This window comes from Megalobrama amblycephala, linkage group LG9 (genome assembly GCF_018812025.1).
Source record: "Megalobrama amblycephala isolate DHTTF-2021 linkage group LG9, ASM1881202v1, whole genome shotgun sequence".
NCBI classification, from domain to species: domain Eukaryota; kingdom Metazoa; phylum Chordata; class Actinopteri; order Cypriniformes; family Xenocyprididae; genus Megalobrama; species Megalobrama amblycephala.
In genome coordinates this window covers 39,696,223-39,708,487 of record NC_063052.1, presented here as the reverse complement: position 1 = coordinate 39,708,487, position 12,265 = coordinate 39,696,223, and the positions used below count along the sequence as shown (strand labels likewise).

Here is a 12,265-nt window from a genome sequence, read left to right as displayed (position 1 = left end):
ACTGAGAAAAACTGTAACACCATATCAGATCTACAGGACGAAGTTTGTATTTGTAATGTTGAATCTCTCCAGCAAGCGGCGGTATGTGACTTCAACTCTAACTGTATACAGATCTGGACACGCCCCTTCACGAGTCTCATCCAATTAGAGTCGATCTCATCAGTTAGGCTTCCATCATGTGATAAATTATTTCTGTCAGAAGGTGGAGGCCTAACTGATGAAGTACAGTTCATGAGAAATACACAACTGATGCGTTTTACTTTCGTAATTTTAACTTCTTGATTTATGTTTAAAGTCGGATATATTCAGCTTCAGAGTATATGTTGTCTTTAAAAACACAATCACATTCACTTCACAAATAATCAGTGGTATTATGAGGTGGTTTAGAAAGTTTTTAAACAAGTGTACATTATCATTACACATGCTATGCATTTAAAAATGCACTTCTTTCATTTATAAATGTTGCTTACAGATCCCTGAACTTGTATGTTTTGGTGTGCTGAATTATATCAAAGTTTCATTAAATTAATAAAAAATCTAAATGAATCAATAGAGTGTAAACATGCTTTATTTTCTAAATTTCTGATGTGTTTCTGTATGTGCTGAGAGTCTGATATCAGTGAAGATCTTCATACCTAATAATCATGTTTCAACATGTCCAGTACATAACACACACTCACAGTTATTCATTTATTTCTCAATATTGACATTTAACATGTTCAAAAGAGACACATTTACAGTTTGCATCTGTCAGACACTTCAGAGTCTTACACTTCATACTACAGATGTACATTTGATCAACACGTTTTCTGGGAATCAAACCCGTGACCTGATTATGATTTGTCAAATTACAGGAACACTATGAGGAACACAAGTTGATAGCAAAGAAATGTAGAAGACTTAGAGAGACAGGAATTTTTTGTAATCTCAAAGTCCAGGTCCCAGTGCTCCTTAGCCTGCTAGTGGTCTCAGCGCTTCCAAGTCCGGTGGTCTCAATTCCGGCGGTTCCAAGTCCGGTGGTCCCAATTGATCCACAACAAATGAGAACAAAAACTAGAAGTAGAAATGCTGCTGCTGCTCCTGCTATATAAAGCCAGAAAAGCAGAAAACAAAAAACACTATGAATGTTTATTACATCAACATTATCACCTGTTGAACTGAATTTGTTTGTGACCAGAAACATGAATCTATTTCAGTATTATCATGTTCTCCTGCTACAATATGATGCAAGAAGCCATTACTGGATAAAGATCATTCTGCTCATATTCACTTAAGAATTTATAGTGATATTTACCACATCCTGTTAAAACTGGTTCAGTCAGACTGCTGTGAATGAGCAGACAGTCATAAGATCCTTCATAATTACAGTCGATCTTCACACTGATTCTCATCTGAAAGGTTTCATCATCATTTGGTCTGATTCCAGAAGATGTTTGATCCTCAAGATTAATTCTGTTCAATCTAATGTTCATCTGAACATCTCTGGGGTAGAAACCAGTGGCCAGACATGTCAGAACCAGCTTACTGTCATCATCAGGAACTTTCCTCACAGAGACACGAACATCTGGACAACCTGGAGCAGAAAGAAGCGTCAAATCATAATGAAATTGCAAAGAGATTGATTGTGTCTCAATGGTTTCTGTGTAGTGAAAACAAATTGTATTCTTCAATTTATCAATAAAATCCATCATTATAAATCATCTTCGGTGTTACACATAAGGGAAACGACACGGATTAAAAATAATGACAAGGTGAATTAGCCTTAATTAACCAAAATTTTGTCTTTATAGTTTTCTGTTTAACTTTAACTCATAAGTGTCAATCTGATGACATCTGCTGCATCAAGAACATTTCCTTAATGATTCCCTTTCGAAAGGGAACTTCAACTCTGCGCTAGACTGCGCTATGGGGAACGTCACTCGTGACAGGTGTTCGAAATGCCAAGAATCACACAACTCCAATCCTATTGGCCGGCGACAGCCTATGACGTCGAACGGCGCGAACCGTGACGTATAAAGGGAGCGCCTGAGGAAGCAGTCAACACCTTCTCGTCTTTTCGGGACTGTTTTGTTCATGCCATTGTTTCACAAACTCCGGTAGGAAATTACTCCTTTTATATCTGCAAACGTCCGGGAGGATGTGTTCATCCGTGTCCCAGGGGTTTGACACTTGATGTACACGTTTCTGGTGTTTTTCTGTCTGGAGAGGAGCGAACGCATAGACGATGCTTGAGGGTGGCGTCTATGTGTTCAGATTTGGATCTGAACCAGACAGACGGGAGGAGGAAGAAGCGAGAGTGAGATGGGTGATCAATTGTGAACACCGTTGCGTTTATCGATCCCCCAGCTATTTAAAGGGTGATTTATATCTACCCTCTCCTCTTCTTCTTCTTCTTTCACCTCCCATATATATATATGCTCAGGTGCTTCTTTTACAGTTAGGCTGTCAGCTGGCCTTTTGATAATATTTTTTCTAAAGGCCGCCTTCTGGCTTGATAGTGAAAGTGCTTTTAGGCTTAAAAGAACTTTTGATTTCATTTTTCTTCATGCATTAAAATAAGGAGGGAAAATCTTCATTCTGCGAGCCGCAGGAAGGTAAGCTGGGTCTATATTTTTATGTTTATAAAAAGTGTAGACCTTGTTTTTCCTGTAGCTTTCCTGAGCATGTAGTCAGTAAAGTTAGAAGGGGTTCTTTTGGGCAAAATAACTGTATCATTAGGTTGGCTAGTTTTCAAAATATGCAGGCTGCTTTATGGCCGCTATTTTGTAGCCTCCTATGTTAGAGTAGCTTCTCAGCTAATACTTTAATTTGGTTTGAGTTAGCACTCATCGCTTCAGTTATTTGTGTACAGAACGGCTTATCGGCCGCCTGACACTGTTTGCTTGCAGTGCTTCATTTTCTCCTCATATTTGAAGGTTTCAAAATGAAGCCCAAGCTTTGCTTGGCCCAGTAGGCCTTAGCTAGCGGCTAGGCTAGAGCTAGGTTAGGTGTTTGTTTGTTACATCACCCTTATTATTACTATCCCTGTGAGGTTGTATAGTTCCTAGTTCTGGCCCTTTCCCCCTTCGATGTGAAAATGTAGGTGCTATGGCTGAGGTTAACAGCTAAGGTTATAGGCTGTTATTAGCCTTCCTGGTGCTGCTTTTCCCAGGTGGTAGGCCCTTATCTTCGAGAAGATGAGTTATGCAGTGCTGCTAGGCCCCACTTTTTAGAACTTTGTCATGCTTATAATGTCTTCACATGAGCCCCTTGAATTATATTCAAGTTTCAGATTACGATGCTAAATATTCTAGCTTTCGTTCTCTAGGGTTCATTACAGATTCCAGTTCTGTTCTGTGAAACATTTATCCTGTTTGGATGGCATGTATTACAAAGCATTCATGTTTGCTTTGGGTTCTAAGCTTTATCCCTACATACATATGTGAGCTTACTCATGTGCCTCTATCTATGAACGTGGTGTTTTGTTGTACTCCCTGGTTAGGGTGTGTGTTTTACTGAGTGCATCACCTGTTGGATTGCACACTCAGGTTGAGTGTAGAGAGTCTTATTCTGGTTAGAATAGTATGATCTCTGTTAGCTCCCAGTCGATCATGACCACAGCAGCTGTCTTGCATTTGCTGTTAGATTGTTGGCTCTTTATTGTAGCCTCTCTTTTGGGTGCTGTTGGTTACGATCATGAGTTTGCTCATGTATTTTTAGCACTGCCTTAGGCTTTTGCTCACGTTGTCTGGGGTAATAGGCATGTTCGGCCTTCCTTAGTCCGTGATAGCATTTATATGTGTACTGAGGTACATTGCCTGTTGAAATGTTATGTCTGCTGGCTGGCGCCGCATGGTGGTAAAAGTAGTAGGCCTGGCCAGGCCTCCTTTTGTACCCTCTGTGTTGCCCCAGCTGGGATGGTTATGTCTAGACTCATTCCATGGTTAAGTCATGTTTTGACTCTCGCCGCCTTTGGCCGCGCCCACCTCTGTACGAATAGGCCCTAGGTTAGGCCTTTCGTTGAGTTCTGCGGCGTAGTGTGTACTTCTCATACCTGAGGGTTTCTCAAGTACTTGGCCTGCGGGCTGGCCCTAGTCATGAAGCTACCACTGGTTGATGCCATGTGTTCATAGAGGTTGTAGGCCCCATCAGGGCCTCCTTTCTATCTGCATGTTGGCACAGCTTTGTGTGGGTTTCTATGTGACTCATCACCATGGATAGGTCATGATGCCACTAGCTGACGCCGCGTGTATATGGGTTGTAGGCCTTCGCATGCCTTCTATGTGTCACGTTGGAGTTTGGCTTTGTACTCCTCTCGCTTAGAGAGTAAAAGGTGCTTTACTGAGTACATCCCTGAAGTGGCTTGCCTCTCGAGGTGAGCTCTTGTACTAAAACCAACTTTTGGTCTGGTTTTATGCATTTGCTGCCTTGAGCTTGGTTTCCTTTAGCTCTAGTCAAGCTAAATAGTTACCTTGTCTGTTACTCGGTTCTATTTTGCTCCTAGAACTTTAGTAGCCGCTAGCTGACGCTGCGTGCGATGGGTAGGCTTTAAGGGCCTCTTTTGTAAGCATGCTGGCTTTTTCCCTGTCAGTTTTTATTTACTTTACAGTAAAGGGTCTTATGTCGCTGGCTGGCTGGGGCTTGGACTGGCTAATGACCTTACTTTGTAGTCGGTCTGTCTAGCCTGAACCTCGATAACACTGCCACAAGCTGATACCACGTGTCTGCTGAGGTTATAAGCCCACGGGGCCTTCTTTAGCGCGTGTTAGCGTACGTTGTACTCCTCTTGCTTAAAGAGTGAAAGGGTGCTTTTACCGAGTACACTGCTCGTCGGATTGTGTTGGATGGGCTGTCTTGTGGGCACTCACAGCTGCCTAATTACTTGGTTGGTCATGCGCTCAACATGCTTTGTTTTCAGTTCTTTGGCCTTATGGGCCATCCTGAATACCACCTGGTATGTTGGGTTCGTGTTGTGATGTTGGTTCATTGTAGAACTCGTAGCTATGTTGTAGGCCCCTTTTGTTTGGCCTCCATGGTTATGTGCCTACAGTACAGTCTGTCTGTTAGGTTGAGCTTCGTACTTCCCTCTGGGTTGACCGCGTAATTGTGCTTAGCTCCCTAAGCTGGTCATTGGTTGTAGACCTCTATGAAGTTTCCTGTAGAGACCGGCCCTTAGGCTGGTTTGTGCTCCCTTTACCAGGGTTTTTGTAGTGCACAGCCTCCTCAGTGCTTTATCAGCCGCTGAGTAGATCCTAGGATGAGCGGATTATACTCCCCTCAATACGAGGGTTTATAGCGCTTAGCTGAGTTCTGCTCTCCAGAATGCCCATCTCTTAATGGACGCGGGCTGACGCCGCATGTAACAGGTAGGCCCTCGGGGCCTCCTTTGGGAACATGCTGGCATGTACCTTTTGCGCTTCTTTTACATTCTTTTTGAAGTCAGTAAAAGGAATTTTATGTCGCTGGCTGGCCAGGGCTCCAGCTGACTCATTAACCCTCTGGAGTCTGAGGCTGATTTGGGGCCTGGAGAAGTTTTGACATGCTCTGACATTTGTGCTTTTTTCAGTTGTTCATAAACATATAAATGACAAAACTGTCATTACACTGTATTCAGCACAAACTAGGCTACAATAATATGTGAGGAACATGTATGTACATGTTTGTGTTTTTGAAGGAATAATGTTTATGCGTGGTTACTGAAAAAACAAAAAACTTAAGTCACTGAAATAAGGCCAAAATAAGTATATTAAATCTGTGTTCACAAGACTTTTGGGTATTGGAGGTTGTAGACTAGAGTTTTTGCTTCAAAATTATGTAAAAATTATGCTGCCTACTCCTTCATTTAAAACAATATATTGATTTAGTTTTTGTAAGACACTTTTTGCCAAGAAACACAGTATGCATGGAGGCGTGAATCACCACTGAAAAATGGGCCATTCTCACCTGAGAAGACAAAAGAATTGGATAGTAATGAGCTGAAATGACTTGCATATTAATGAGGCATTTCAGTCAGGTAGGCTGTGAAAAAAACCTTCTGTGATGTCTCAAGCTCATCATGATATATGAAACATACAGAAAAATATTATTACAATATAAAGTAATGGTTTTATATTATACTTTAAAATATAATGTATTTCTGTGATGCAAAGAGTCTGAATATAGGCTTTTAGTTTAAAAGCATGCACATTTGGAGAAATATTGGATTCTCATATGCTTATGTCAATTTTCTATACAGAGAAGTTATATTTATTTAATATTCATTGTCATTACTATGAGCACTGGTGTTTTCAATTCATCCTTGAAGTCGGAGGGCGCTCTCTGTGCATTTTTAGTCCACAAATTCATCTAAAAGAAGAAGAGGCTATTCCATGAATGGAGTTTCCAATTCATACTGCAGCCGGAGGGCGCTAAAGAAACAAAAACTCATCTAAAATTAATCTGTAGAAGAAAAGAAAACAGGAACTAACTGCATGTCTTCTAGAGCTCCCTAACCATGACTTTTACATCCAGAAACACTTTTCAAGACAATAAATACACGATTGAGACGATGAATGCATGTATTGCCTCTGAATTTGCGTCTGAATAGCGCTGGCTCCGTGGGCGTGGCCGCATTAGCGGATAATGAGCTGAATCACGGACTTCTGACATGGCTCTCTTTTCATACAGATTACATAAACACAGAAGGTTTGTTTTCGATTTGACTTAAATGATTTAAAACCTGACATCTTAACGTTTTTTTAGACATAAGTTTAACTTTTCTGTGATTAGTATTCACTAAGTTACAATTCATTTTCTGAGAACTATCAGATTGGACTTCGTTCAGAGGGAGAGGAGAAATCACGCATCATGTTAGTTTTCTTTATTTTACAAAAAGCACAACATTGTGTTTTTACTCTGAGTGTATACAAATAAAAGAAGATATTCTATAGTTTCAATTGATATATTACTTATGTCTCTATGACAAAAAATGACGGAGTATTTTAAGTCTGTTTTGCTGCAATGTGAAAAAAAACCTGCAAAACGCGCCGGCGCGTTTTCAGACCTCAGAGTGTTAACCTCCTCTGTAGTCGGTTTGTTCTGCCTGGAGCTTGATAACACTGCCAAGAGCTGATGCCATGTGTCTGCTGAGGTTATAGGCCCATGGGGCCTTCTTTAGCACGTGATGTCATACGTTGTACTCCTCTTGCTTAAAGAGTAGAAGGGTGCTTTTACAGAGTACACTGCTCGTCGGATTGTGTTGGACAGGCTGTTTTGTGGGCACTCACAGCTACCTAATTACTCGGTTGGTCGTGCGCTTAGCATGCTATGTTTTCAGTCGAATGGCCTTATGGGCCTTCCTGAATACCACCTGGTGTGTTGGGTTCGTGTTGTGATGTTAGTTCATTGTAGAACTCGTAGCTATGTTGTAGGCCCCTTTTGTTCGGCCTCCATGGTTATATGCCTACAATACAGTCTGTCTGTTAGGTTGAGCTTCGCACTTCCCTCTGGGTTGACCGCGTAATTGTGCTTAGCTCCCTAAGCTGGTCATTGGTTGTAGACTTCTGTGAAGTCTCCCATTCAGACTGGCCCAGGCTCGTTTGTGCTCCCCTGTACCAGGGTGCTCTAGCACACAGCCTCCTCAGCGCTTTATCAGAAGCTGAGTAGATCCTAGGATGAGTGGTCTTACTCCCCTCAGTACAAGAGTTTATAGCGCTCAGCTGAGTTCCGCTCTCCAGGATGCCCATCTCTGTGTATGGGTTTGAGTTGCTCACTGCCCTTTCGCAGTCGCTCTTCTCTTTTGGAGTTTGTGCATTGGAGATTCTGTATGTCAGACAAGGTTGGCCCAGACTATGTTTGGCTTTCGCGAAATTAGTACGGCCTCCTTGGTGGCGTCAGGGGTGAATTTAGTGACTGCCTGGGATTCCTTCTGGTTCCCTGGCCACATTCCCTTTAAGTTCCCTGGCCACATTCCCTTTAAGTGACTTCCTACGGGTTGTTGGTCCCAGATGCCTTGAGCAGCCTTGGCAGGCCTTTTACGAAAGGCCTCTTTTAGGCTCAGCTTGGGCAGTTGGCCATAGGGAATGCTGTCACTGACAGTCTTGGAGAGTTTCTCCCGGTTTTTCCCTGGAACTGCCGGACGTTTGTCCAGACTTTTTGGGCATGCACTCTCCTCCAGCATGGCGGCGTGGGTATATCGTTCCCCATAGCGCAGTCTAGCGCAGAGTTGAAGTTCCCTTTCAAAAGGGAACGTCTCAGGTTACGCATGTAACCATGGTTCCCTGAGAACAGGGAACGAGACTCTGCGCTTCCCTGCCATGCTTCGGGATGCCTGTTGAATGATTCCTCAGGCGCTCCCTTTATACGTCACGGTTTGCACCGTTCGACGTCATAGGCTGTCGCCGGCCAATAGGATTGGAGTTGTGTGATTCTTGGCATTTCGAACACCTGTCACGAGTGACGGTCCCCCATAGCGCAGTCTAGCGCAGAGTCTCGTTCCCTGTTCTCAGGGAACCATGGTTACATGGTTACTAAGACGTTTTCAACTCATAGAGACAAACACACACACACACACACACAAAGACAGGAGGTAATTAAAGATCTGATCAGAACTTATAAAAAAACAGAATTTAACACTATTTATGAAAATATTGACCTGCAATCCAGTAGGGGGAGCACCAAAATGAATGTGTGTTTTGTTGACCAGAAGTTGTTCTGTGAAAGCGCATTGGAATATTATTTTTTTAAATATAGAGGTAAATTATAAATTATGTTGCTTCATAAAATTGAAACTGAAGTCACATGGATTACTTTTATGATGTCTTTACTACCATTGGACCTTGTGTAAATCGCATTGCTCCCAATGGATGGACTGAAAGCTCTCGGATTTCATTAAAAATATCTTCATTTGTGTTCCGAAGAAATACCACTTATAATACATTTGAACCCATAGTGTACTACAAGTGATATCTAAATACATTTTTTAAATACAGAGATAGTATATTAAATAGCACAGCTGAGTACACTTAGATGTTCTTAAGATTATCTTAGAAGAATTTTTAGTATATTAAGTACAAAAATAGCACACTTTAAGTACATTGTAGAAGTGTACTTTTTTTTTTCACTTGGGTCTAGGTTGTCCTATGGTGAATTGCTCCAGAAAATACAAGCAGTCTCTTTTATTGCGAGTCTTTTTTTCAACACAATGCTCAAAAGCTCGAATGAATGCTGAAGTGGATTACCATCAAAGATTGGGATCTCTCTATTAGGAAGCATGTTAGGTTGAGCTTGATGTACCAGATGTGTAGTTATTTTGTCCTGTTTTTTCAGAATCTCATACAAAGGTTCACCTTGAGATGAAAGACAGTTCAAAGCTTGAGATGTTGACATGTCACCTCTGGAATGTTGATCATAGGATTGCAAGTCATGTTGTTGGTAAGTACCCAGCCAACATAGCATGGTGGGGCCCAGATGGGTGTTACCTGGGCAGCCTAACTGGGGCCCAGACATTTTTGTCCACGGTTTCCATGGATGCCCCACATGGGTTAGCCCTGATGAACTGAACACTGCTCAGTGTGCACACTACAGGCTGTTAAATGTAACACAGAAACATACTGGAGTTAATGAGATAATTAGGTGATAATGAGCAGAATCGCTGAAGGACAGAGAAACAACTATGACTTACTTCAACCACAACCTTCGATGAAATCAACTGAAGATAAAAGACATTAAATCATTCAAGATCTGATTAAACATCTCCACAAACAGCATTACCAGCTTCACTTATTACTAACCAGACTGACTTTATTTCTGACATACATCTACAAAAGTTGTTATTGAGAATTACCAGAGGTTTAGATGTTGATGATTTGTTGAAAATACGTTTGGTTTGATGTCACCATGATCGAGGTCAGCGCTTACTTCAGTTAGGCAGTTTGCCTCTTAACTATAACTTTTAATTTTTTTTCTGGCTGTTCATTGTGGCAAGAAAAACAAGAAACACTGTGGTCAGCTGTTAAATGATAAAAATATAGTCATCATTTAGTGGTTTAATTCACTGATCTAATGACTGAGCTTTTTATGAGCAAAAAGTGATTAACTTTGTGCTGGATCTCCTCTAGAATTACAACAATAAAAATGTTTTAATCAGAAAATTTGAAAAACACATTGTTCACTAAACACTTCAAACCTCCTGCAAGATTCACTTACACAGACATCAAGAATCAGCGTATGAATCTCAACAATGGTGACATGCTTCATGCTGCAATGCATTCTGGGAGCCATTGATGAGTTTTGTAGGAGCCCTGGCAGGACCTCTTTACCAAAGCCTTCTTCGACTAAAGGACTGTCTTCAGAAGGTCAGACTGACCTTCTTATCGATAGGTATAGGGCGAGAACGTCGCCTCTGCTGCCATGAGCCCTGTGGAGAAGCCCTAGAGGCGACACTCTCTTTTTGCACCTGTCTGTAGGTGGAGGAGCTAGTGGACAGCCTTTTTGATCTCAAGCAACGGGGAAGATACTGCTTGAAGGCTGTAGACTGTTTCTTTCACCTCCTGAAACCTGTCGACAACGGTATTGACGACGTTGCCAAACAGGCAAGAAGGCAAAATCGGGACATCAAGGAGAAAATCCTTGTCTTTTTCCTTGATACCTGACAGATTTAACCAAAGATGTCTCTGGTTACCATTTCTGTCATGGATTGGCCGATGACATGGGCCATCTCTTTGGTAACACGGTGAGACAGGTCTGCAGCCTTACGAAGCTCAGCAATATCTTCAGGTGTTGGCCCGTCGCCCTCATCAACATCTTTAAGAAGATCGGCCTGGTACGCTTGTAAAATAGACATAGTGTGCAAACACGCACCAGCCTGACCCGCAGCCATATAAGCCCTGCCTGCGTATTTATACAGGATTTGGTGGGCAGCATCGGGTGAAAGATATTTGTCCAAAGCCTCTTCCACCCACGGCATCATCCCATAGCTATTCTCTCTCGCCCCAACGATATTATTGTAATAATTCACACGGGGGATGGACACACGAGAGGAATGGGGTCTGTTCCAAGATTTGCACAACTCATTGGCAATGATAACATAATTGGCAAAAGTATGAGTAGTAGTATTATTCATTTCTTAATTGCTTGCTCAGTTGGTAAATAATTTCAAAGAGTCTTTATTAAATCCTAAAGAGTTTTTTTTCTTCATATTATCAGGAAACATTCCTAAATTCCTAAATGCCTTCAGGGGTACATGCATACTGTATGGTTTCTTGATAAGAACAGAAATATACTCTTCAACCAAGAAAAATCATCTTTATTTCTCATGAAAACACATTACAAATATAGACAGTTCCAAAATTTGAGTCAGTGCATCAATGCAGGCATTTATAATCAGGATCCATTATCACAATACTAATTAATGAACAGAGGGTGGTGTGTTCAAATCAACAAGTTGCTAATTGGAAAGAAACTAGGACAAATTAGCAAATACAATGGGATCATATAAGGCAAACTATTAAAGAATTATAAACCATTACATAAATGAAAGTAAATAATTTTTAATGCATTCACTGTACACCCGAATACGTTGGGCTAACTCAAAATTAGGAACATCATAACTCAAAAACATTTGATGTAACTGATTACCTCAAATGTTTTTGAGTTATGATGTTCCTAATTTTAAGTAAGCAGAACTATCAAGTTTTGAGTTTGTAGTACTCATGCATGTTAATTGCTCCTAACTTGAAGTACTGAGTTAGCTAACTCATACATTTTAATAGCAATTAACAACATATTTAGTTAATTAACTTTTATTTTGAGTTCTTGCAAATCAAATGAGTTATTTACTTCACTGTAAACCCTAATAAGAAAATTCAGAAAATGCTAACTTGCTAATTTTTTAATGTTAACAATAGCATGGTATAACACTTATTGAATGAGTACAGCAACTTAAAACCAACATTTATAACTTTTTTCCAACATGACATAACAATGAGAAATACAACAAGCAATTTATCTTAATGCAGTAAACCTTGAAAAGTGCAAACATTATAAAGTTACAAACTGTGTGTAAAATAGGCTACTACAAGCTACATGAGATCCATCACTGTATAAACTCAACTAGACCTGAAGAGAAGGGCATTTGTCAGAAACACATTTCATTTAAGTAGATATGACAAAAACTAAAAATACATTTTTAATACTAAATACTAAAATGTTAATTTTCAGTGTCATCAATAAGTATATATAGTATAGGCTGCATACTTCCTGAAGAGTAACAATTTTGAAATCACATACTTCAAAACAAATATATATA

General features: G+C 40.6%; 1 protein-coding gene across 1 annotated transcript in view; it reads right to left on the bottom strand.

The window, feature by feature from the left end:
- LOC125275880 (patr class I histocompatibility antigen, B-2 alpha chain-like) overlaps positions 1 to 12,265 on the bottom strand; it is a 135,887-nt gene that overhangs the window by 109,501 nt on the left and 14,121 nt on the right. The window lies entirely within an intron of this gene.